At 42.2% G+C, this 24179-nt stretch overlaps 1 protein-coding gene across 1 annotated transcript in view; it reads right to left on the minus strand.

The window, feature by feature from the left end:
- Positions 1–24179, minus strand: part of LOC147697778 (cell cycle control protein 50C-like) — a 399761-nt gene that overhangs the window by 195553 nt on the left and 180029 nt on the right. The window lies entirely within an intron of this gene.

Genomic DNA, 24179 nt, shown 5'->3' on the forward strand with positions numbered 1-24179 from the left:
CAGACTTACTTATTTTAAAGCATCAGTGTGTTTGTTTACTTATAATAAATAGGAGCCTACAATCCCTGTATAAAAGCCTGTCTCTAATGTCCTTATTACAGGCAACTCGTGACATCCCTAGTCGCCTGTAATAAATAAATTACAATACTGCTCAAATGTAATAACTTATGACAGTTGAGTTCTGACATCGCAATGCCTGTTGCCAGAACAATCAGCTGAGGGAAAAGGCAGTTGTCAGAATTTTAACAAACACTGCAAATCACCATAAAAACCATCAAGGGTATTTAACTAGTCATGCATCAACATTCAAGAACATTACAGCATGCCCATATGAACCTTTCCTTCCACATCACCTTGCCAGCCTTGTTACACAAATGACACATTATGTCTTGTTTTCCATCAGGCAGAGAGATGATATCAACATTTCCGCCCTAGAGTACTTTCAGATGCAGGGTCCCATCCTCCCCAAAGATAAAAAAAAGGTGCATCAGTTTACTCTCCATATATTTACAACAAGGGGTGGTGAGGGACAGAGTCTCTGAATTAAGCAGAAAACTCTCACCCAGTCAAGAGATCAGGGCTAGATCCAACACCGTTTTTTAGCTCACTGCACCATCCCAGTTTCAGAACCTGGCTGTATGCAAATTAGTCTGTTCCTGTCCCAGTGCATGATGGGAACAGGGCAAACCAAACTACAAAAGCCAATTCTTACACTGGGAAGGAAACAAGCTCCCGGGGACCGGTTTCTGGCATTACAGCCGTCTTCGGCCCGGTTTGCTTGAATCCTGATGGTGCAATGAGCAAGGGACTCATGTCTGAGTATACCCTTCCACGCTTAGGGTGGACAAAAATATTTACAACAAGGGGTGGTGAGGGACAGAGTCTCTGAATTAAGCAGAAAACTCTCACCCAGTCAAGAGATCAGGGCTAGATCCAACACCGTTTTTTAGCTCACTGCACCATCCCAGTTTCAGAACCGGGCTGTATGCAAATTAGTCTGTTCCTGTCCCAATGCATGATGGGAACAGGGCAAACCAAACTACAAAAGCCAATTCTTACACTGGGAAGGAAACAAGCTCCCGGGGACCGGTTTCTGGCATTACAGCCGTCTTCGGCCCGGTTTGCTTGAATCCTGATGGTGCAATGAGCAAGGGACTCATGTCTGAATTGGCTTGGTAGTTTGGTCTGCCCTGTTCCCATGATGCACTGGGCCAGGGTCAGACTAATTTGCATATAGCCAAGTTCTGAGCTGGAATGGTGCAGTGAGCTAAAAAACGGTGATGGATCAAGCCCTGATCTTTGGACTGGGTAAGAGTGGTCTGCTTAATTCAGACACTCTGTTCATCACCACCCCCTTTTCTGAATCATTTTTGTCCACCATAAGCGTGGAAGGGTATACTCAGATGTGAGTCCCTAGCTCATTGCACCATCAGGATTCAAGCAAGCCGGGCCGAAGACGGCTGAAATGCCAGAAACCGGTCCCCGGTAGCTTGTTTCCTTTCCAGTATAAGAATTGGCTTGGTAGTTTGGTCTGCCCTGTTCCCATGATGCACTGGGCCAGGGTCAGACTAATTTGCATATAGCCAAGTTCTGAGCTGGGATGGTGCAGTGAGCTAAAAAACGGTGATGGATCAAGCCCTGATCTTTGGACTGGGTAAGAGTGGTCTGCTTAATTCAGACACTCTGTTCATCACCACCCCCTTTTCTGAATCAGTTTACTCTCCAGCACTCCTGAATTCCTCTCCAGGTAATTCTCTAGGTTCCACCAGCAGTTGGCTCCCTCCACCACCCTTCACATGTCTATGAATAAAGAAAAGGGAGTAACAGTCTCCTCCCTGACACTTGCCCATGGCCTCCTATGGAGAGAACAGGCGCTTCAGGTTATATCTGCAACTTTTCTTTTTGCTTAGATAAGCATGTACAAATGCTTCTTAGTATAAAGGGGAGAATACACAAGTAGTTTTAACAAATATAACCTATAAAACACAAATAATGTTGAAGTGCAGGAATCAAGTGGAAATATGCTATATTGTATATGGATGAAGGACTAATGTCTGTTTGAGAGCATAAGGAAAATCAATAACGCATTTTGTGAAGTATTAAGAAAGAAAAGAGAAAGATGGAGAAGAGGAATTGTAATAGAAGGAAAGTGGGAAATAGTCAGTGAAAATCAATCTTAAAGTTAAAGAATATACTTTTTTTACTGTAGGCAAATAAATGTAGTAGAAACAAATTATAAAAAAACTGTATGAAAATAGAGATTCCGTGTAAATCATGGGTAAATCATGAGCGTTTCATGACTTCTTCAGCAAATATATATGCAACTTTACTGTCAACACTAGCTTTGTTAAGGACATTTGTTAAAGGTAAACATAATTGTTCTCTTTTGATAAATAATACAATAGGTGTATCATAAACTCTATCTAATCTAAGATTAAAGCAGACTGCATCCCACTAAGCTCAAAAGAAAAGATTAGCAGCATTCCTCCAATTAGTAGTGATATGATGAAATAATACCACAATCAAAAGATCTATTAATTTAACATTATGAGATAAACCACTCTAAACCAGGGAAGCACTTCCCAAAAATATATATCATATAAGGAATATTGACATAAAATAATATTAATATAGGTCCAAACTTACGTCCAGATTGTTGTACATGTGAATAGGTAAATACAATTTGTATTAAATAAAAACGAGAAGCATAACAAGACCCACATTTGTCTTGGGATACCAAGTTCCATTTCAGTATTAGTGTAAACAACATTCTGTCATAGATAAAGTAAAGAGCTTTTATAGTATCAGTTGCTCTGGAGAACATATGAAGTGTAGGCCATATCTTATTCCAAGTAATAACAGACTGTTTGACATTTCAGTCCATCTCCCTATGTTAGTCAATAACCAGACTCAAGTCTAACTACATTAAAGTGGAAGAGAAGGAGCTATATAATATTTCAGCTTTAGAATTGTTTTTAACAGAGAAATGATGTTATAATCTTGTTGGAATAAAACAATTAACATTCTGTAGTTTCAAAATAGTGCTAGAAATCTTATTTGAGAGAAGTGCATTTTTAGCAATAAAGGAATAAACAAGGTTAAAAAGTGTTATCCTCCTGTTTCCTGTTGAGACATTTGTTTTGGTTGGTTGTGGGTACCCTGTAGAAAAATTAAATTTGAGAAAAAAATCTAAAAAAAAGAAAACAAGAAAAATAAATTCAGCACTAACCAAAATCTTAAAAATATAGAGGTTTTACCAATACTAACCATATTTTTTCAGCTATCAGAAATAATAAATTGTATTGAATATAGAGATAAACGGTAAGTGCAAAGAAAGTTAAACATGTACCTTATGGTGGGTTCACAGTAGACGGTAAGTTGAAAATAGACTACCACAGTGATATCTGGTTGTATTTAATAAACATAACTCAAAGTCAATCCATCATAGTTTTCCTTTTTATGTGTTGTCAGGCAAAACTAGCATTTCTGTTACACTACTTTGTATTGAATCCATTGTTACAGCAATACAAGTATCTAAAAACCCACTCAGTGATTCATAGATGTATAAACACATCTAATCACGTACCTGTAGATTCACTCATACATGCTGTCAATGAACAATAGAACACTATCAAAAATACTTATACACCTAAATCGACATTCCACACCAGCACACATCCTATTCACATATGAATTCATCCTACTCACGTGTGCAAACAATGGATCATACTTACATATTTACTTAGCTACACACTTATACAAACACAACTTCATCTATTCATTTAGATAGTAAGTCATACTTAGTGATTTCTAAAATCATTATTACAAGTATAAAGTTATCCATACAGTCACTGACACAATCATTGAGTCTTATGTATACTTATTTATATACAACAACTGACACATACACTGCCTTTTATTTTTCTAGTTTGTTGGACATGTACCATTGAGAAATATATTTGCTCATCACCACACCCATAAAGATATTCACTCACCCAAACAACTGTTAGAACATGTAGTTTTAACTTCATATATCTAGTGAATCAACTATTCACACATCTTTGGGCAGTCTTACACCCCCCACCGAACCACACACACATTCACTCTCCCATACAAATACTCAGTTAACTAATCAATAACTAATACAGACTTTCACATAGCTAGTAACCAACTGGAGTACCTGTTTACACAACAACTGACAAAGTGATACAGATATTCAAACAGTTTAGTCACTATCCACTATATTTAGTGAGACACTATAAATTGGTCAAGTAAACAGTCAATTACACTGCTACTAAATCCTCCATCCAAATATTTATTTTAATATATCCACTCATTCTTCAATGCAAATTGTTACATATATAATGCATATTTAAATAACGAAACAAACCACATTCACTGGATGATGTCATCAGTGATGTCATTTGAGATGTCATCAGTGATGTCACTGACCTTGTCATGAATGATGTAATATGGGACATCATCAGCAGTGGATTGCGGGTGCGCGAAATATAGTTAGTACAACTAACTATATAGGAGTAATTTCAATGGTTTTGTATGAGTGAAATGTCCAGCTAACTATAACCCCCCTAAAACGTATAGTTTTTTGAGTGAATTTCAAAGGTTTTTTAAATGCTAATTCCTAACTAACTATATAAGGCCTGAAACTTATGGTTTCTTCAGTGAATTTCAAAGGTTTTTTAAATGCTAATTCCTAACTATATAAGACCTGAAAGCCCACCAGGAATCTCCAGTATGCGCCAGGGGACTCTATTGCAGATAGGTGTAATTAAGCCACGCCCCTTTTTACACCTCTCTGCAACGCAGCCCCGTGCATGTTTGAAGAGGGGGAACTAATTCCCCTTGCATACTAGGGGTCCCTGGGGGCCAACTAGCCCACCTGGAACCTCCAGTATGTGCCATGGGGCTGCATTGCACAGAGGTGTAATGAGGCTATGCCACTTTTTACACCTCTCTGCAACACAGGCCACTGGCGCATTTGCAGAGGGGGGAATAATTCCCCTTGCATACTGGGGTCCCTGGGTCATATCTGCCCAAACACCGATATTCCGAACGATTGAAAATGACTTTTCTTGAGAAACATTTGGATTTGGATTATCATGTCCTATACTTTGGAATTTTTGAAAGACTGACTTTGAGGATGCTATAAATTACTCAAGTCTGCCCGAATTATGTGGGTAAAATTGATACCTAGTCACTTTGAATAAGAATGTACTTACGTCTCGTCTAACATTTGGAAGAAATATCTAGTTATATGACAACAGGATACCGACATAACCTGAAGGAAATAAGAACGCCCTGAAGAAGTTCTGTTGTACAGAACAAAACGTTTCGGCTGGCTGTGGTACATAAACTTAAGGAAAATAAAAGCATTTGAATATACACAAAGATTCAGCGCTTCAATAAGGACTCTAAGTGATATGATTTGATTGGACTTATTGTGCAAGTGGTGCTGTGCCAAACTTTGGAATATTCTCCACTACTCTCCACTACTTACTCTCCCCTACTCCACTACTCTCTAATAGTCAATCTCTACTACTCATTCTATACTACTCTACTACTCTCTACTACTCTCTCTCTACTGCTCACTTCCTACTACTCACTATCTACTACTCTCTACTATGCACTCTCTACTACTCTCTACTCTCTACTACTCACTCTTTATTACTCACTCTCTACTACTCTCTACTACTCACTCTACTTCTCACTCTCCACTACTCTCTACTACTCACTCTACTACTCACTCTCTACTACTCTCTACTACTCACTCTCTACTACTCTGTCTCTACTAGTCTCTACTACTCACTCTACTACTCACTCTCTACTACTCTACTATTCTCTCTCTCTGCTACTCTCTCTCTACTACTCACTACTACTCACTCTCTACTGCTCTCTACTACTCACTCTACTACTTACTCTCTACTACTCTCTACTACTCACTACTACTCACTCTCTACTACTCATTCTACTATTCACTCTACTACTCTCCACTACTCACTCTCTGCTACTCTCTCTACTGCTCTCTACTACTCTCTACTCTCTATTACTCACTCTCTACTCTCTACCTCTCTACCTCTCTCTACTAGTCTCTACCTCTCTACCGCTACCTCTCTACCTCTACCTCTTTACCTCTACGCCTCTACCTATCTCTACACGCACACATATACACATATATATATATGCATATATATGCATATGCATTTATATATATGTATGTGTGTATATATATATATGTATATACATACATATATAAACATATATAATCTGTATATATAAATACAAATATAAATGCATGCATACAGATACATATATGCATACATATGCATGTTATTTACATGAAAGTTTAAAAAACACTAATAAAAGCAAAGCTAAAAAGCCACCTCATTACAAGCAGAATGGCTTTAACTTAAACGAGGGCGAGATCTATTGCATATTCAATGCTTGTTTACTTTGGTTCCATCAAGAAGGCATTCAGATGTGTCACACATTTGCCATAAATTCTGAATGTTAGTACTCTAGTTGCTCATTAGATCACTGTAGTAAAGCTACTGCTCACCAGGGAAGTCTGCTGCTGGTATTCAAAGTGCATTTTTCAGTCTGCATGTCAGAAGTTTTTAATGAAATAGAAGAGGATTTGAGAAGTCACTCAAAATGTGCCCTAATTTTTCTTTCTGAAGCACTAATCATACTTTCTATGGCAAAATGAACCCCCTCATTTTTTTCCTTTTTAAATTAAATGTTTTCAGACTTACCAATTCATTCCAATCAAGATGGCTTCTGGTGTGCCATACTTTTGTCATAAGTAAGACTGTTAGCGCTCTAGTTGTTCTTTAGAACACTCTGTGACATTCTGTCATTGGGCTATACTTGGGCTACATCTGGGTGATATTTAGTCTACATTTAGGCTCTTTTGTCTCTGGTGGCCATCTTGGGAGACTGCATGTCAGAATTTTTTAATGAAATTGAAGAGGATTTGAGAAGTCGCTCAAAATGTGCCCTAATTTTTCTTTCTGCAGCACTAATCATACTTTCTATGGCAAAATATACCCCCTCATTTTCTTCCTTTTTAAATTAAATGTTTTAAGAGTTACCACTTTATTCCAATCAAGATGGCTTCAGGTGTGCCATACCTTTGCAATAAGTAGGACTGTTAGCGCTCTAGTTGTTCTTTAGAACACTCTGGGACATTCTGTCATTGGGCTATACTTGGGCTACATCTGGGTGATATTTGGGCTACATTTGGGCTCTTTTGTCTCTGGTGGCCATCTTGGGAGACTGCATGTCAGAATTTTTTAATGAAATAGAAGAGGATTTGAGAAGTCACTCAAAATGTGCCCTAATTTTTCTTTCTGCAGCACTAATAATACTTTCTATGGCAAAATATACCCCCTCATTTTGTTTCTTTTTAAATTAAATGTTTTAAGAGTTACCACTTTATTCCAATCAAGATGGCTTCAGGTGTGCTATACCTTTGTAATAAGTAGGACGGTTAGCGCTCTAGTTGTTCTTTAAAACACTCTAGGAGGCTGCAGTAGAACACAAAGGAATCAACTGACAGTCTCTGTCCTTGTTGGATGTACAGGTTTTACTGAGAATGTCAGACTTCATTCTCACATGACTGAGAAATATAATGTGAATTTACAGAAAATATGCTTTCAGTTTAGCTTATAGATCCCCTTCCAAACCACTGTGGGAAAAGCATGAGATAATAGTTTTCTTTCAAACATGATTCATGATATCACAGCAGAAGGCTTTTTCACATGGTAAAATCACCTTAGAACACACCACAATTCCTAAAATGAGTATGGTACCATCAAAAAATGATTTATAATGTAACTAACGTCCTAAAACCCTCTATTAACTACAATGCTTTTTAATGAGGTGCTATAATGTATATTGGTCCCAAGATGGCTGCCAACACTTCTTGGATGAAGTGCTGACAGCCAATCATATCAGATGTGTGGTTAGGCTCCGCCCAGATATATATGTGTTTTTGAAGTTAATTTTCATAAAAACCACTGGAGCAATTTTCAACAAACATAGCAAAGGCAAAAGGCACATCTGCGTACCAGTCCCTACAATTTTGCAAAGTTTGGCGTTATTCCATTCAGCGGTTCGGGCTGTAGACTTGTCAGACCGTCCTATGGAAATTAACATGGGGAAAACACGTTTCTCAGCCCCCACTTCACAAATCCCCCCGAAACTTTCAGGGAAGGAGCGGAGCGGAGCTGGCCAAAATTCTGGAAAATTACACGCAAATTCCTCAACCGGCGCCAAAGTTATTCCCAATAGAATGTTGCGGATTTCCTATGGTAGCTAATCCTAACTATATATACCTACTGGCTACCGCCATGGCTATCGACATGGTCAAAGTCAAAGTCAAAAGCCAGCTTTATTCGATTAATTAAAATCATAAAAGCAACAATACAATGCACTTTATAAAAACAATTGTTAAAAAAGAAATTGTTTTTACATATCGTATATTTCATATGGATAAAACAGTTAAAAAAATCAGTCAAAGTGATATGTAGGTCCATTCAATAATTTAGATGTTAATACAAAAGCAATACATTCACAGTGTAATCATAAGAAGAATAGTTAATTTAAAAAATATTAGCTAAGTCAGCAGGATAATGAGGTCGCCCTTCCAAGTCCTTCGGGGATAGCTTCCTGGTTTTAGTGCGCATAGCTGCGACCAGAAAGCTAGCAACCCCAAAGATTATCTTGGTACTCCCTAATAACTGTAGATGCAGTAACGCTGGGCGCACCTGCATAAAACCTGCTTCCCTTAAAATAGGGACCAGATATAATTTTCTACTCTTCTTGAAGTGCTCACAAAACATTACAAAATGTATAAGGGACTGCTCTGAGAAGTTATCGCAGCTACAAGGAATTGACTCATCTGGCACCCCCCATACAGGGAAAACTCCCAATGAGTACTGTATGATGTTGAACCTAAATCTAACAAGAAGGTGTCGATGGTATGGACGGCTTACAATTGTTAGATAAGGTTCAATCGAGGGTGTAGTCAAGAGGAGGAAGTTTGCTCTGGCTCTGGGTTTAGTCAGCTCCTCACTCTCCCGCTTTAGCGCTGCCATCCTCAGGAAATTATCCTTAATCCATTTCACGTCCCCCTTGCAAATTGTATTAGGGTGGCTAAAAAGATTGGGCATACCAAGACTTTCCAGGGCGCCCTTGACATAAGCCATCCACGGGATCTTTAAAACACTATCCAGTGCCATGCAATCCCTAAGAATAATGTGGTTAATCCTAATTTCATTGTTCAACCAGGTTTTGGCCCAACACACCAATGGTTCCAAGAGAAGCTGATCAGTAATGAAACCCAAGCCTAACTCTGTGTGTAAGGAGAAAACTGGGGTGGATTGTGGGACACTCAGTAACGTTCTAAGAAACTGATTTTCCACAATCTGCAAGACCCCGGTTGAGTGGTAACCCCACAGTGCTGCGCCGTAGGTAGCTATGGAAAGGCATTTTGTTTTGTACACTTTCAATAGTGCCTCCATTGGGCGTGAGCCTAGTCGCTTTGCAAATCTTAGCAGGGCTGAGGTTGAACGGGTTACAGCAAGTGACTTGGCACACACCTGCGGTTTCCATGAGCCCTTCTCCTCAAAAATCACACCCAGATAAGTGAAGACCTGTACCCTTGAGACCCCCTCACCACAACAACTAAAACTTTTTAATTTTTTCGGCCTTTGCCGCCTCCCGGCCACCATGACGTGCGATTTTTTGTTATTGATCAGGAGGTCGAGCTTCGCCATAAAATCGCCAAAGGCATCCAGGAGTTTTTGTAGCCCCACACCCGTGCGGACAAGGAGGACCGCATCGTCTGCGTAAAGCAGAACAGGCACTGCGGATCCCCCCACATACGGGATGTCAAGTGTGGACCCCTCCAATGCTTTGTCCAAAGAGTTGATGTATAGGGTGAACAAGAGGGGGGCTAAAATACAGCCTTGCCTCACTCCTCTTCTGGATTTGAAGGGTCTGGTGGTGTTGCCTTCCTGAGTTATTCTTATGGATGCTGATAAATCTTCATGAATGGCCGCCAAGAAGTCTATGAGGGGCGGATCAAACCCTATCCCAGCTAAAATGGCCCATAACTTGGTCCTATTGACCAAGTCAAAGGCCGAAGAAAGGTCCATAAATGCAAGGTATATGTGACCCTCTTTTGCCACGGTATATTTGCTGACCAGCATATGTAAATTCAGGCACTGGTCAATTGTGCCCCGTTTCTCACGGAAACCGTACTGGAGTTCCGAGAGCACCCCCTTTTCTTTCACAATATTGTTCAGTCTAGTCAAGATAACTCTACCGAGAATCTTGACAGCGGAGTCAATTAACGATATCGGCCTGTAGCAGGCCGGATCGTTTCTTGGCCCCTTTTTATATATAGGGACAATAGTTGAGGTGGCACAAGATTCGGGGAACCCCGCTGTAACCGTTGCATTAAAAACGTTAGTGAGTATTTTGGCCCAAAAGAGTGGACTTGAGCTGTATAAATCTGCCGGGACTCTGTCGGGTCCTGGAGCCTTGTGTTTGGTCATCTCAACTATTGCCCTGTTGACCTCCAGTTCATTAAAAACAACAGGGGGGGCTTCTATCGTAGGCTGGTAGGACCTACTGGTTGTTGGAAGCATATCACTCTTATAGATCTTGCTAAAATGTTCAACCCATTGGTCTTCAGAAATTACACAGTCCATAACACTATTGTTTGATGTAGAGAAATAGGGGTGATTAATGACCATCCAAAATTTGGAGCTATCCTTCAAGACATTGGTCGATATTAGGCTATCCCAAGCCTCGCTTTTGATTAGCTTTTTCCGCTTTTCAGTTGCCTGTCTATATTTTTTCCTAAGCCCTGCCACAAGGTCTTTATTTCTTGGTTGTTGTTTTAGGGCTAGAAGTAGGTCTTTATGTAACCTAGAGCATTCTTTATCAAACCATCTTGGAGTGGAGAGATCAACCTGCTTCTTGGTGCAAGTTAAGTCCTTATTAATATTAGAACAAATAGTAGTAAAAGAACTAATAATGGCAATACCCTCAGATGTACTATCCATGCATATTGATATATCAACTTGAGAATTATGCACAAGGTTATTCATAAAAGAATCCGGCACCACCTTTGCCCATTTAAGTCTGCGGCCCTGGTCCTTAGGAACAAGGGTGTCGCCACGTCCCCCCAGACGCTCAACCTGGGTGACGCTATTTCGGCCCATGTTCAGGAGCAGGACCACTGGGTTATGATCACTAAAGGGGGATAATATCACTTCGTAAGATACTACTATATCGATTAACCCTGGTGTAATAAAAATGTAATCGATGACCGTGCTAGCATCCCTGCCAACAAAGGTCGGTGTTCTTACATCCTCCTATGCCCCGTGTGCCTCGTACAAATTTTGGTTTGCTAATAAGTTCTCCAAATCCACCCCCTGTAGGGTGTGCTCGAAGTGGGTACTGAGAGCTCCTGGTGGGCCTAATAGCTCCTTATTCTGGCATCCCCAATTGCACGGGTGAACATTAAAATCTCCCAATAACAGGGTTTCGAATAAAGCTGATTGCTGTGACTTATATCTTATTAAGAAAGAAGATAGGGAACTCAGATGTGAGCGGCTTCTATCTCTATCAGGTGCATTATAGAAGTTTATAATCAAAATTAAGGGGGAATTTGGTCTTGCCCACTCTATACCTAGTATATTTTCAGATGAAAACGCAATTTTTCGTGCGGAGCCCCGCAGTTTTATGGAAAAGAATATATACAGGCCCCCCTTATGTCTGCCACCCTCCCCGGGGTTAGCTTTAGTAGAAAAGCTCCTGTGCCTATCCATGAAGAATTCACCACTGGAATCCCAAGTTTCCTGGAAACCCAGGATATCATGTTGTGTGATTAGCTTTAACCATCTTTCATCAGAGACTTTTTTCTTTAGCCCAGCAACGTTCCAGCTCATTGCAGTGACATGACAACCGCTAGCTACTGTAGTGGCATCCCGAGATGGTGAAGCAGTGGGTGGTTGTCAATCGTTAGTGTCTAGCGTAGAGGTGTTTATAAGAGGATGGAACCTATTGCTAAGTGTAATCCCTGGCCCCTGGCTAAGGGTATGCTGTACTTCGGGTGCTATTACTGGAGCACTATTTGGCCTTGCCCTCAATAGTGCCTGCTGGGTTTGATAGGATACAATGGACTTCGCTCCCAGTCTCTCCCCACTGCCTATAGAGGCTGGGCCATAAGGGAAGTTTATTTTGGGTTGAAGGTAGGTGGGGGGAGGATAGAAATACCCTAAAGGGAGTGGTCTGATACCTCCACTCACTAGGTCAGAACCATCCCAGAGTAGGGAGTCTGCAATGTTGGGTGTGTTAAAGTTGACAATCACGCAGTCTCCAACAACGCATTTAGGCCTCCTCCCCACCCAATCCACCCTTCGAGCAGCTATAATATATTTACCCACATCCAAACTTCCACTGCTAAACTGAGCACACCATCTCCTAGTTCTGTTTAGCAAGTCTAAATCAGATTCCCTCTGTTGTGGTTTAAGGCGCGGAATCCCAGTTAGGATGACAACTAAGCTTGCTGCCTCCGGGGGAAGATCCACTGGGCGGCTCAGTCTTTTACTGGGCTCACTGAAGGGGTACTCCTGAGGTCTAGGGGTAGGTATCGTATTAGCCCTCCCCAACTCCTCGAGCCCTACTGGTTGGGGCCCCCGTGCTAAATCAGTATTTTTATCAAGTGAAATAGGTGCAGGTAAATATTGCGAGCTGCGCGCTTCCATTGGCGAGCTGGATAAAGCCGCAATTGATGTTATACCCCTCCCTTCATGTTCAAGGGCCACACTACTACTGGTGTGGGGCCGGCAGTGTGGGCAATGTGTGAGTGGCTCTGTGAGATATTTGTCAATCCTTTCACATTTTTTCATAATGTTATCAACACATAATTTGAGGGTGTCCACAATGTCTTTAGCCAAGTTCACCAGTAAAGGTTCCAGACGGGATTCGATTAAGCCCTCCACTACCCCCACCAAATTGTCCTGGAAGCCCTGGACTGTCTGTTTAACCGCTTTTGCACCGTGTACTTCATGTGGCTTCTTCCTGGATGAGTTTTTAGCCTTATGACGCGTGTTTGCAGTAGAATCCACATGTACAATATCGCTGCCCGGGGCATGTGGAGAGGTAATAGCCCTAGGGACAGAGGAGGCAGTAGAAGTAGTGACTTCTATGGTGGGTTCCAGGGGGATGTGTGTAACGTGCTCGGGGACCACTATGTCTATTACATTCCTCCCCTCTGTGACCGTGTGGTCAAGCCCCAGTTCTTTTTCCGCGTTGGCAATTTCGTCATTTAAGGCCCCCACTGCAGATGTCAGATATGATATTATAGTCTCTGATTTCTTAGGGACTTTAGCCTTCTTACCTTCTCCACCATTCGTTGTTAACTTGCGTTTGCCCATTGCGAGGAGCAGGGTCTCTGGCCCTACCCTACCTCCTCCTGCCAACGACTGCCAAAGACTGTCCCGCCCTTGTCCTGGGCTTATCCCGCGCGCGTCCCGCGTAGGCGGGAGGTGAAGCCGGTGCTTTGTAGCGCCTTTGTAGCGCCTCCGGGCGCAGCACTCGCGTCACTGGTGGTGCGCCGGGCCCCGGGGCAGCTGGGATCTGTGGTCTTCCCGCTGTCGCCCAGTCCCGGTCCGGCGTGGGAGAGACAGCCGCCGCTGCCCACACGGCCTCCCCAGGTGCAGAGCAGGTGAGTTGGTGATCTGGCCGTTGCCCTCACGGCGATTGCCCAGCTGGTTCCGTCCCCCGAGGCTCTCTCGATGGAGCCGGTGCTTTGTAGCGCCTCCGGGCGCAGCACTCGCGTCACTGGTGGTGCGCCGGGCCCCGGGGCAGCTGGGATCTGTGGTCTTCCCGCTGTCGCCCAGTCCCGGTCCGGCGTGGGAGAGACAGCCGCCGCTGCCCACACGGCCTCCCCAGGTGCAGAGCAGGTGAGTTGGTGATCTGGCCGTTGCCCTCACGGCGATTGCCCAGCTGGTTCCGTCCCATCACTGATGACATCATCCAGTGACTGTATGTTTCTGTAAAGTTAAAATATGTCTTACATATTGAAGAATGAGTGGATGTATAAGTGTCTGGATGAAGGATTTAGTAGGTGCATGACTGACTGTATGAGAGAGTGATTAAATGTGTCTCACTGAGTGCATGGGTTAGTGACTAAACTGTCGTAATTTGTGCATCATTATATCTGTTGTTCTGTAAACTGCTGCATGTGTTGATCAGTAGCTATATGAGTAACTATATGGGTTATTGATTGGTTGCCCAAGTATTTGTATGGGAGAGTGAGTGTGTGTGGGTGGCTGGGAGGTGTGTGACTCTGTGCATAGATGTGTGAACAGTTGATTCACTAGATGTATGGGTTCAAAACTGCATGTGGAAACAGCTGTATGGGTGGTTGACTGTGTGCATGAGTGTATTGGTGAGTGAATGGATATCTCAGTAAGTACATATGTAAAACACAGTACATGTGAGAGTTGACATATATAAATTACTGTGTATAAGAGCCAGTGAATGTGTGAGTGGCTGCATGGATCATTGAAAACTTGTATCAGTGATTGTATAAGAGAGTAAATATGTGTTAGAATATGTTTGAATAAGTAAGGTGTGTATAACTGTATAGTTGAGGAAATGGAGGTGTGATTGATTCTTTGCATGACTGACTAGGTGTATGAGTAACTCCATGGATGAGTGACAATCTGTGAGTGTCTGTTTACACTGAGTGTATCTAAGGTTATATTAGAGTCTGAAGAGGTTCATCGTATTATCACATGAATGATGTCATCAGTGATGTTGTCAGTGATGTCATTTGAGTTGTTATCAGTGATGTCATCAGTGATGTCACTGACCATGTCATGAATGATGTAATATGTGACATCATCAGCAGTGGATTGCGGGTGCGCGATATATAGTTAGTGCAACTAACTATATATGCGAATTTCAATGGTTTTGTGTGAGTAAAATAAGGTTTTGTAAATGCTAATTCCTAACTATATATGGTCTATAACCTATGGTTTTTTCAGTGAATTTTCAAGGTTTTGCAAATACTAATTCCTAACTTTATATGGTCTATAACCTATGTTTTTTTCAGTGAATTTTCAAGGTGTTGTAAATGCTAATTCCTAACTATATATGGTCTATAACCTATGTTTTTTTCAGTGAATTTTCAAGGTTTTGTAAATGCTAATTCCTAACTTTATATGGTCTATAACCTATGGTTTTTTTTAGTGAATTTTCAAGGTTTTGTAAATGCTAATTCCTAACTATATATGGTCTATAACCTATGGTTTTTTCAGTGAATTTCAATGGTTTTTTAATAGCAAATATCAAAAGCTGTAAAATGTATTCTTCTTTTAAAGGAAAAATATATTTTATATGTATTTAATATAATTTTTTTATGCATCTGCCAAACCCTGACCTCTTAATAGTGCACTGTGGTGGAAATGATTTGGGCACTATGACTGGGGTTGGTCTGGAAATGCTTTTAAAGGACACCTTTCATCAATTGATGGCACTTTTCCCCCAAACTGCCTTGGTATATTCCAATATATGCCAAAGACAGAAATGGAACTGGTCCAACCAATTTTGTCCACAATTTGAGAAAGCACGGAAACAGGTGAATAAATCTGTTTCTGCTTACATGAGAGACTTTAGAATGGGTTCAATATACAACAACAACTTGCGTTACAACATGCAAGACATCTACAGAGGAGATGGTGTGCACTTCTCAGATGAGGGGAATAGAATATTCCTCCTGAATTTAAGACTGTGCATTGGAACCTACTTGTAGGTACCTAAATCAGCCACAGAACCCAAAAGCTCTTTTCAGAGCTACCCTACCTCTGATCATTCAAAACGTTTATCTTTTTCAGACTTTTTTCACTATTTTTCACCAAAGTACGCTCCCCGGTACACTTACCGGTGCACGTATGCGCTCCCCATGTGAAATATATATATATTTTTTGCCTATATGAGCGTCCTAAGCCCCCCTCAGAAAACCTAGAGGGTCAGGAAGTGTCTACCGTGCCCCCTTCTACCCATTCCGAACATTGTTTGCCCTCCATCTTGTGTCTCAATTCTACTGAAACACAAAATGGAGGACTCCCGTAACGCTGCCGGTACGCGTACCGGGGCGCGCACCGGTAAGCGCTTGCTAAAAAAAGGTGGGAAAGTAATTTACAGAAAAACCACTGGAGACACTTTCATCAAATATAGAAAAGGCCCTACTACATAGCAGTCCCTACCATTTACCCAAATTTGGTGGTATTCCATTGAGCCATTTGGGCTGTAGCCCTGTCTAAATATCCTGAGGTAAATTACATGACAAAAACACATATGAAACTGTTTGAATTTTTAACCAATTAAAATGTTACTTACATTTTGTACTTTTATGTGCTGACATTTGATTGGTTAAGTACATGAATATATATAAAAAATGAGAGGGAAACACAGCCATTTTGACTAACACTACCTAAGGTACATTTGGAAAAGAATTTGACTGAAAACTTCAACTACTTTGAAGAAGGTAAGTTGTTAATTTGAAAGGAGAACTATGTTATGCATTTTATGTTAATTTTGTAAAACGTTTTCAGATAGTTATATACTGTCCCTCTATAAGAGTTAGACATTGAGAAAGGCTAATTTATTCAAATTATTGATTGAGTTAGGCTTCTGTAGTATAATTATGAATTTACTTAGGCTTCATCACAGGCACTTTTTAATAGTTCTACTTCCTGCCTGAAACCATACACTGCCCAAAGATAACTTCACTGTAAAAAGCTCACAAGTACCTGTCTGAACTTAAACCCAACAGTGCCCTATCTCTACTGATATATTTATTTTTTATGCAATTTACAGCAAGAAAATGGAAGCACAACAAAATGAAAAAATTATTTCATTTCAAATTAATATGGAAAACAATCCTAAGGAAGACAAAGAAGAATTAGACTTTTTGGATGACACTGTAGACCAAGACTTAATTAAATGTGCTGAAGAAATTGAATCATGGATTGAAAAGGAGGACATACCAGATGAATTAATGTTTTTTCTTTTTTTTTTTCTTTTTTGTATCCTCATTTGCATACATGGCTCCAATCTATCAAAACAAGAACTGCCACAGAGCAGGAAATCAGGCTCTGCCTCTGTACTGTCTCAGCGTCAGCTGGCAGGGATAGCATAGGGGAGGGTGGCGGCCAAGTCCCAACAGTAACTACTGGCAAGCCATGAAAACTCAAGCGTTTGGGCAATTTTGTTGGTCAATAGTGCCCGAGGTACCAGGCCCCCAAAGGCGCCACGGCGTCCTGCCGTAGAACCAAGGGTGAGCCATGTCTGCATTAATCATAGGACCTGGGGAAAAAAAAAACCCAGGCTCAACGTGACTGCTCTAGCTGTTTCCAAAATGCTCTCCTACCCTGGTTCCCACCCCTTGCCAGATCGAGTTTTGAGATCTGGAGGATTGAGGAACGCCATTCATAGAAGGTGGGCGGCAAGACGTCCTTCCAGTGTCTGCAAATTTCCCTACGCGCCGCCAGAATGGAATAAAACACCAAGTTAGAGGCAGCGCTGCGGGACTTTCCGCTCAGACCGAAGATGACAAGGCAAAGATCAATGGAGATGTGAGAGTCCAATAACGAGGACAGTTTGCTACTTATGGAATCCCAGAATGAGGAAATTTGCGGACATTCATAAAACATGTGGATGTCAGACGCTGCCTCCAGTCCACATCTTGGGCAAGAGACCGGGCCTGTCAGGGAAACTTTTGACAGCCTCTGCGGGGAGTAGTAGGCCCTGTGCATTGTAAATAGATGGTTCCTTCGGAGCCAGGCTGGTTTGACCAAGTCCCACATCACCCTACATGAAGTTGACCAAAGTTCTTCCACGTCTTTACCTGGCATTGAGTCAGCCCACAGTAGCGTTGGGAGACAAAATTTACCGTCTGCTTCCTCTAAGATCATGTTGTACCAAAGCGAGATCTCCTTCTTTGCAGAGGGATTATCCAGCAGACACGTCTCTAATTCGCTACCTCCCCCTATAGGTAACCTGCTGTACCGCGAAGGCTGTGTGCGGGATGCCTGAGCCCAGCTAGATATTTGTATATATTTAAATCTTGAAAGTCTAGGCCCAACTTTGTTGACCAAATAATCCCAAGGGAGTAGAGATCCATCCATAAACAGGTCGCCCCAGGATACAATTTCAGCCTCTTTAAGTGGTAGTGTTAATACATCTTCCGCCCAGGCTGGCGGCGCGGGTAAATCCCATATAGGAGCTCTACTTGAGTAATACCCTAGTTTGACCGTGTGCCTCACTTTATGCCACGTATTGGCCATCCCCTGTAGTACCTTCAGCTTTATTTTTTTTTTAAATTTGGGGTCTCCGAATTTAAACAAAAAGCTGCCCTGTCCAACTCCCTCGCAGTTCAACAAGGTGGAAAACATGTGACCTACGCCTGTTTCTGTTGGTGTTTTTAATAGCATTCGTGCATGTGATAGCTGAAATGCCCATGCGTAAACCTGGAGATCTGGGCCCGCCAACCCGACCTTCTCCCTGCGACGCCTTATCTTTTTCCAAGAGATTCTTGGAATCTTGTTGTTCCAAATGAAAGTAGAAATCTCGCTCTGCAGCTTTGTAATTAATTTGGGATTAAAAAAAAGCGGAATTGAATTAAATAAAAAAGAAACCTTTGGCAGAATGGACATTTTCACAAGATTTACCTTACCCAGAATGGTAAGCGGGAGGTGTGTCCAATCTCTCATCAGTTTTCGGCACTGCGCAGCTACTTTAACAAAATTTGAAGAGGCTATCAGATTTATATCTTTGACTATATTAATCCCCAGGTACCGCAGGTGAGCTCTTGATGTTTCTTTATGGGTAATTAAGTTGACATTCCATGACATTGACTGTGTTTTGGAGGCATTCACCTCGTAACCTGAAATTTTTCCAAATTTCAGAGCTAAGTCTATGACCTCTGGGTACGCAGTGTTGATATCTGTTGAAAAAATCATAATGTCATCTGCGTAGAGTGCCACTTTTTTTTCCCAATCGCCAAAAACAAAAGGTTTTATCAGTGTGTTTTCTCTTAAGTTTTGCGCAAATGGCTCTATATATAAGTCGAATAGCAAAGGAGACAGGAGACACCCCTGTCTCGCTCCCCTTGTTACCCTAAATGGCTCAGATAGGCCCCCATTGATCAAAATTGAGGCTGAAGGGCTTCCGTAAAGCAGGTTTATTGCTCTACGGAATTTGTCCCCGACGTTGAATTTTTGCAGGGCCTCCGACAGGTATAACCAGTTCACCCTGTCGAAGGCCTTGGTAGCGTCCAACGTGAGAACCGATAGGGGCAAAGCTTCCTTTATGGCCACGTCTATGGTGCCTACTAGATCGTAAGTGAGCTCATATAACTGCCTCCCCTTTACAAAACCTTTTTGGTTGGGATGCAATATGTCGGGGGCTACCTGGCCAAGCCTTTTGGCCAATATGGTAGCAAAAATTTTGTAGTCGGCATTTAGAAATGATATTGGCCGATACGAGCCGCAGTCAGATGGAGGCTTTCCTGGCTTCAAGATGAGTGTTACAGAGGCGTTATCCCAGGAGGCGGGGGGCCTCTCCTTGCCTCAATATCTGGTTGAATAAGGCCGCCAGAACAGGAGACACCTCTAATATCAGGTTTTTGTAAATTTCGTTTGGTAAGCCATCGGTTCCTGCAGCCTTACATCCCTTAGCTCCCCTCATGGCCCGCTCTACCTCAGCCTTAGTTATTTCCTTGTCCAGGAAACTACTCTGTTCAGATGACAAGGATGGTAGGGAAATATCCTCTAACCAGCTAGTAATGTCGCCGGATGTAACACTAAGATCTTCCTGATATATTGATTGGAAGAAGTCTTTGAAAGTTTCCCTAATTTCTGCGTCTCTTGTGAAGGTGCCTCTGTCTGATGTAACCGAGTCGATGTTATTTCGTACCCGGTCAGATTTAACTTTCCAGGCCAACAATCTGCCAGCCCCTTCCCCGTATTGAAAATGAGATAGCTTGCTCGCCTCCCATCTCTGCAAGACACGCTTGTCAAGGACCGATGACAATTTATTCTTCAATTCATCTAATTCTGCAAGTTTCAAAGATAAGTCGTGGCTGTCGTCAGCCCTGCAGATATCGATGTCTAACTGAGCTGCTGTCATGCTAGTCTCAATAGAAGACACTTTTCCATATACTGCCTTCTTCTATATACAGTCCTGTTCTTAATTATTCCTCTTAATGAACACTTGAAAGCATCCCAGACTATACCAATTGGTGCAGTGCCAGTATTGGTAATGAAGAACTCCCGTGCTTCTGATTGTATAAACTCTATATCTTCCATAGAGGTAAGGAGAGATCTATCAAAGGACCACATCCGAATGGGAGGCTTATTCCCCCACTCAAGTTCCAGCTTCATAGCAGAGTGGTCGGAGAGGTGCGAAGGAATGTAGTCTACACTCTTGACAGAGTCAACCAGGGCTCGGCTAATTAGGATAAAATCTATCCTTGATCGATGTCGATATTTGAGGTTTCTGAACGAGAAGCCTTGCCTCTGCCCCTCTCTAACCCTCCAGATGTCGACGTAACCATATTGGTTCATACACCCTAATAAACAGTTTCTAGATTTAGAAAAAGCCTGCTGTCTACTAGTTGGGGACTTGTCCAATGAAGGATTCAGAACGATGTTAAAATCGCCGGCTATTATAACTGGCTCTGGAAATTTTAGGAGATGTAAAAATAATGATTCTAGTGTAGTAGGGTCATCACAGTTCGGCCCGTAATAACCTACTAATGTTAAAGCTGTGCCACCTATCTCGACTGCTACAATGGCCCATCTCCCTCCGGTGTCCGCCTTCTGCTGTAAGATTTTCATGTTCATGGGTTTTTTGAACAGGATAGACACACCCCTTATATTCAACGATTGAGAAGTAGAGACTGATGTATCTATCCACCTGTTCTTCTTAACTAGCTCAAGCATTTCACTCTCAATTAAATGTGTCTCCTGGAGTATAATGATTCCCGCATCAGCGTCCCGTAGATACTGCAGAATTTTATTTGCACGGGGTTTGGTGGTGCGGAGACCATTAACATTCCAGGATAGAATCTTGAGCCTACTCATAGCCCTGGGAGTTGATGTTAAAAGAAAAAACTGCCAGTTTGTACAATTCCACGTTTATCTGCCAAATAAAAATAAAAGAAAACTCCCAAATGTACTTTGATTGGAGCTCAATCGAGAATAGATATTTTTTTTCCTTTTTATTGCGTCCCTTCACCCCCCAGTGACACCCCAAACCTCCCCCCTCCCATGAGAAACCCTTGTACTCACTATCCGGAAGTACCGGAAGTAAGTGCCCCTACTCTTCCCAGCCCCCACCACAAGTGCCTCTCATTTTTATTTTATCGTGTTATGTTCGCCTTACACTTTTTATTTATTTTTTTCCCTTTTTTTTTTTATTACAAATGGTTATTATTGTTATTATTTCATCCTAGGAGATTTGGTATAGTTCCTTACCGTGCTTTAGCTAGAAATTAGTCATCATTTTTTCTATTTATGTATTATTTTTTTCCTTATTGTTATGTGTTGGCTCTGCCATGGCCTCCTTGACCTAAACCTGTAGTAGTAAAGGATGCTGTAGGGAGAACTTATAAGACCTTAAGATAGTGGATCATCCTGTTGTCCTAGTCAGCTGGCCCCTTCTCCTTCCTACTGCCTAGAGACAGTAGCAACTCATCTGCAGCCTGAACCGATCGAATATTGTGCATTTTGTTGTCATGCATTATTTTAAGAGATGCGGGGAAACCCATCTGCACCGTAGCACCCAGCCTTCGAAAAGCATCCATTCTCCTGCCCAGCTCCCACTGTTTGTCGAGAGTAAATCTAGACAGGTCCGAGCGTATTTGGAAATTAAAACCTTTGCCTGCTAAAGATTTTTGTTTTAAGGCGAGGTTCAAAATTTGCTCTTTCAAAGTATACGTGTGGAAGTTCACAAGGATTTTCCTCGGCTTGGTCCTCTGCGGGTTACGCCTGAATGGATCCCTGTGGATACGTTGTATATCCATTGCTAGGTCCTCATTGGAGTGCTGCAGGTTAAGAGACTCTTTTAGCAGTAAGATAATAAAGCCCTTGATGTCTGTGCCTTCGCTGCCTTCCGGGACATTTAAAATGCGGATATTGCTTCATCTGGCATTGTTCTCCACAACCTCCATTCTCTCTGATAAGGCCATGTCTTCTCTTTTTAACTTCAGTATATCTTCCTGAGCGCCTTCTGCATGCATAGAGATTTGCCCCACTGTCTCTTCTAAGGCTTGAGTTCTAGCTGAGAGACCAACAATCTTTTCGTCTAGAGACTCGCAGAAACTTCTTATTTCTCTTTGATTTGAGGCAGACTCCTCAAAGCCTCGCTTAATCTCGGCTGATAGTGCTGCAAACATCTGCTGCAATGAAGCGACAGAAATAGGAACGGAACTAGGATCCAAGGCTCCATTTTCCTCAAGACTAAGAAAAACACCGCCGTCAGCGGGACTAGAAGCCAAAAGAGACTCAGGAGGTATTAGCACATCAGCTTCCAGGCTATTTTCAGTATTTCCCAGGTCTATTATTGTTGGAAGTTCTTTACCCCTGTTTTCTTCATGGGAAGGTGAGGGAGCAGGAGACGGGGTTGTGGCATGAGCTGCCACAGCCCCTGGTGCAGCAGTTTCGTAAACTGATCCTGCAGACTCCGTTTGACTATTAAATAGGTCTAGGACTGATGGGGCTGATAGACCTTCCCCTGCCTCAGCACTGAGGTGCAGTAGAGCATCAGAGTCGAATTCCATAGACTGCGCCATGATGCCGCTAGAGTGGACTGGCACTAGATCTTGCTCCATCGATGCCATTTCACTGTTCTCAGTGATTGGTTCGATAGAATTACTATCCCTCAACAAACGGTCTTGACCTAATTCTAACACCTGTGGAATCAACTTAAAGTATGAACGCAGCGAAGGAGTAATCTTTGAGGTAGGAGCTGGGGGAGGTTTGGCCTTACTGCATTTTCTTCCCCTCTTTGCCTTCACTTCAACAGAAAGGTACGAAGATGTTTTTTTTGGGTTCGAATAAGAGGGTAGTAGGGTGGAAACTTGGTGACCCACTGAGACTTCTGGCGCCTCCCTTGAGAGCCTCTCTGCTGAAATGACTCCCCTCCTTTACCCCTCCTTTTGCGGGGGTTCCTCACCTTCCCCTGGCCCTTAACTGAACTTTTGCTTTGGTTTCCTTTGATATTTTCTGCTGCTTTCATATGCGAGGGGGGTAATTCAGAGGCTTTCAACTCACTCCCTCCCTTCTTCCCCTTTACTTCAGTTGTGCAGTCAGCCTCGTCTTCCTCTTCAAGCCGTCCACTTACATGTAGTCTGGCGTCAGACCCCGCTCTTGGGAGGCTTAATACAGTGCTGGTGCTAGCGCTGTCATCAGCGCTGGAAGCTAGCGCACTCTCTCTACTTTGGCTTGTGTGGGAGTCCTTACGGAGACTCCGTATGTGCCTGTTCTTCCGGAGCTCCAGGGCGGCCTGTCTCCAGTGCAGCAGCTCTGGCGCCCGCTGCTCTCTCGCTGGGTGTCTCCCGCTGTTGGCTTCGGAGCTCTCCGCCTCCACACCGTAGTCCACGGACATCGAGGCGGGGCTGGAGCCCCGGTGAAAAAGAGCCTCGTAGTCCGAATGTGCATGCAACGCGGATAGAAATCAGTTGAGCTGCCCCTCCCAGATGAATTAATGTTGCAAATTCTTTTAGATTATGAAAAATCACAACAATAAATTTAAATTTTAAAAGTTAAAATTGTTTGAGACATTATTCTTTTTTATATGAAAATTATGAAATAGTACCCAAAAAGATATAATATAAAGTGAGACTTAAAATATACTGTGCAACTTTTTTGTGTTACATAGTAAGTTTGCTCATAGTTACTTCCTTTCTCCAACTATATTATCTCCAATGTGTATTTAACATCTCTTTATCATCTCCTGCCTCCATATTGTTTCTGCTTTCCTGACAGACTATGGTATGAATTCCATATACCACAATAACTTCTGAAACAACATGCAAGATATCTGCAAAGGAGACGGTGTATATTAAA

Source organism: Lissotriton vulgaris, chromosome 8 (genome assembly GCF_964263255.1).
Source record: "Lissotriton vulgaris chromosome 8, aLisVul1.2, whole genome shotgun sequence".
NCBI lineage: Eukaryota > Metazoa > Chordata > Amphibia > Caudata > Salamandridae > Lissotriton > Lissotriton vulgaris.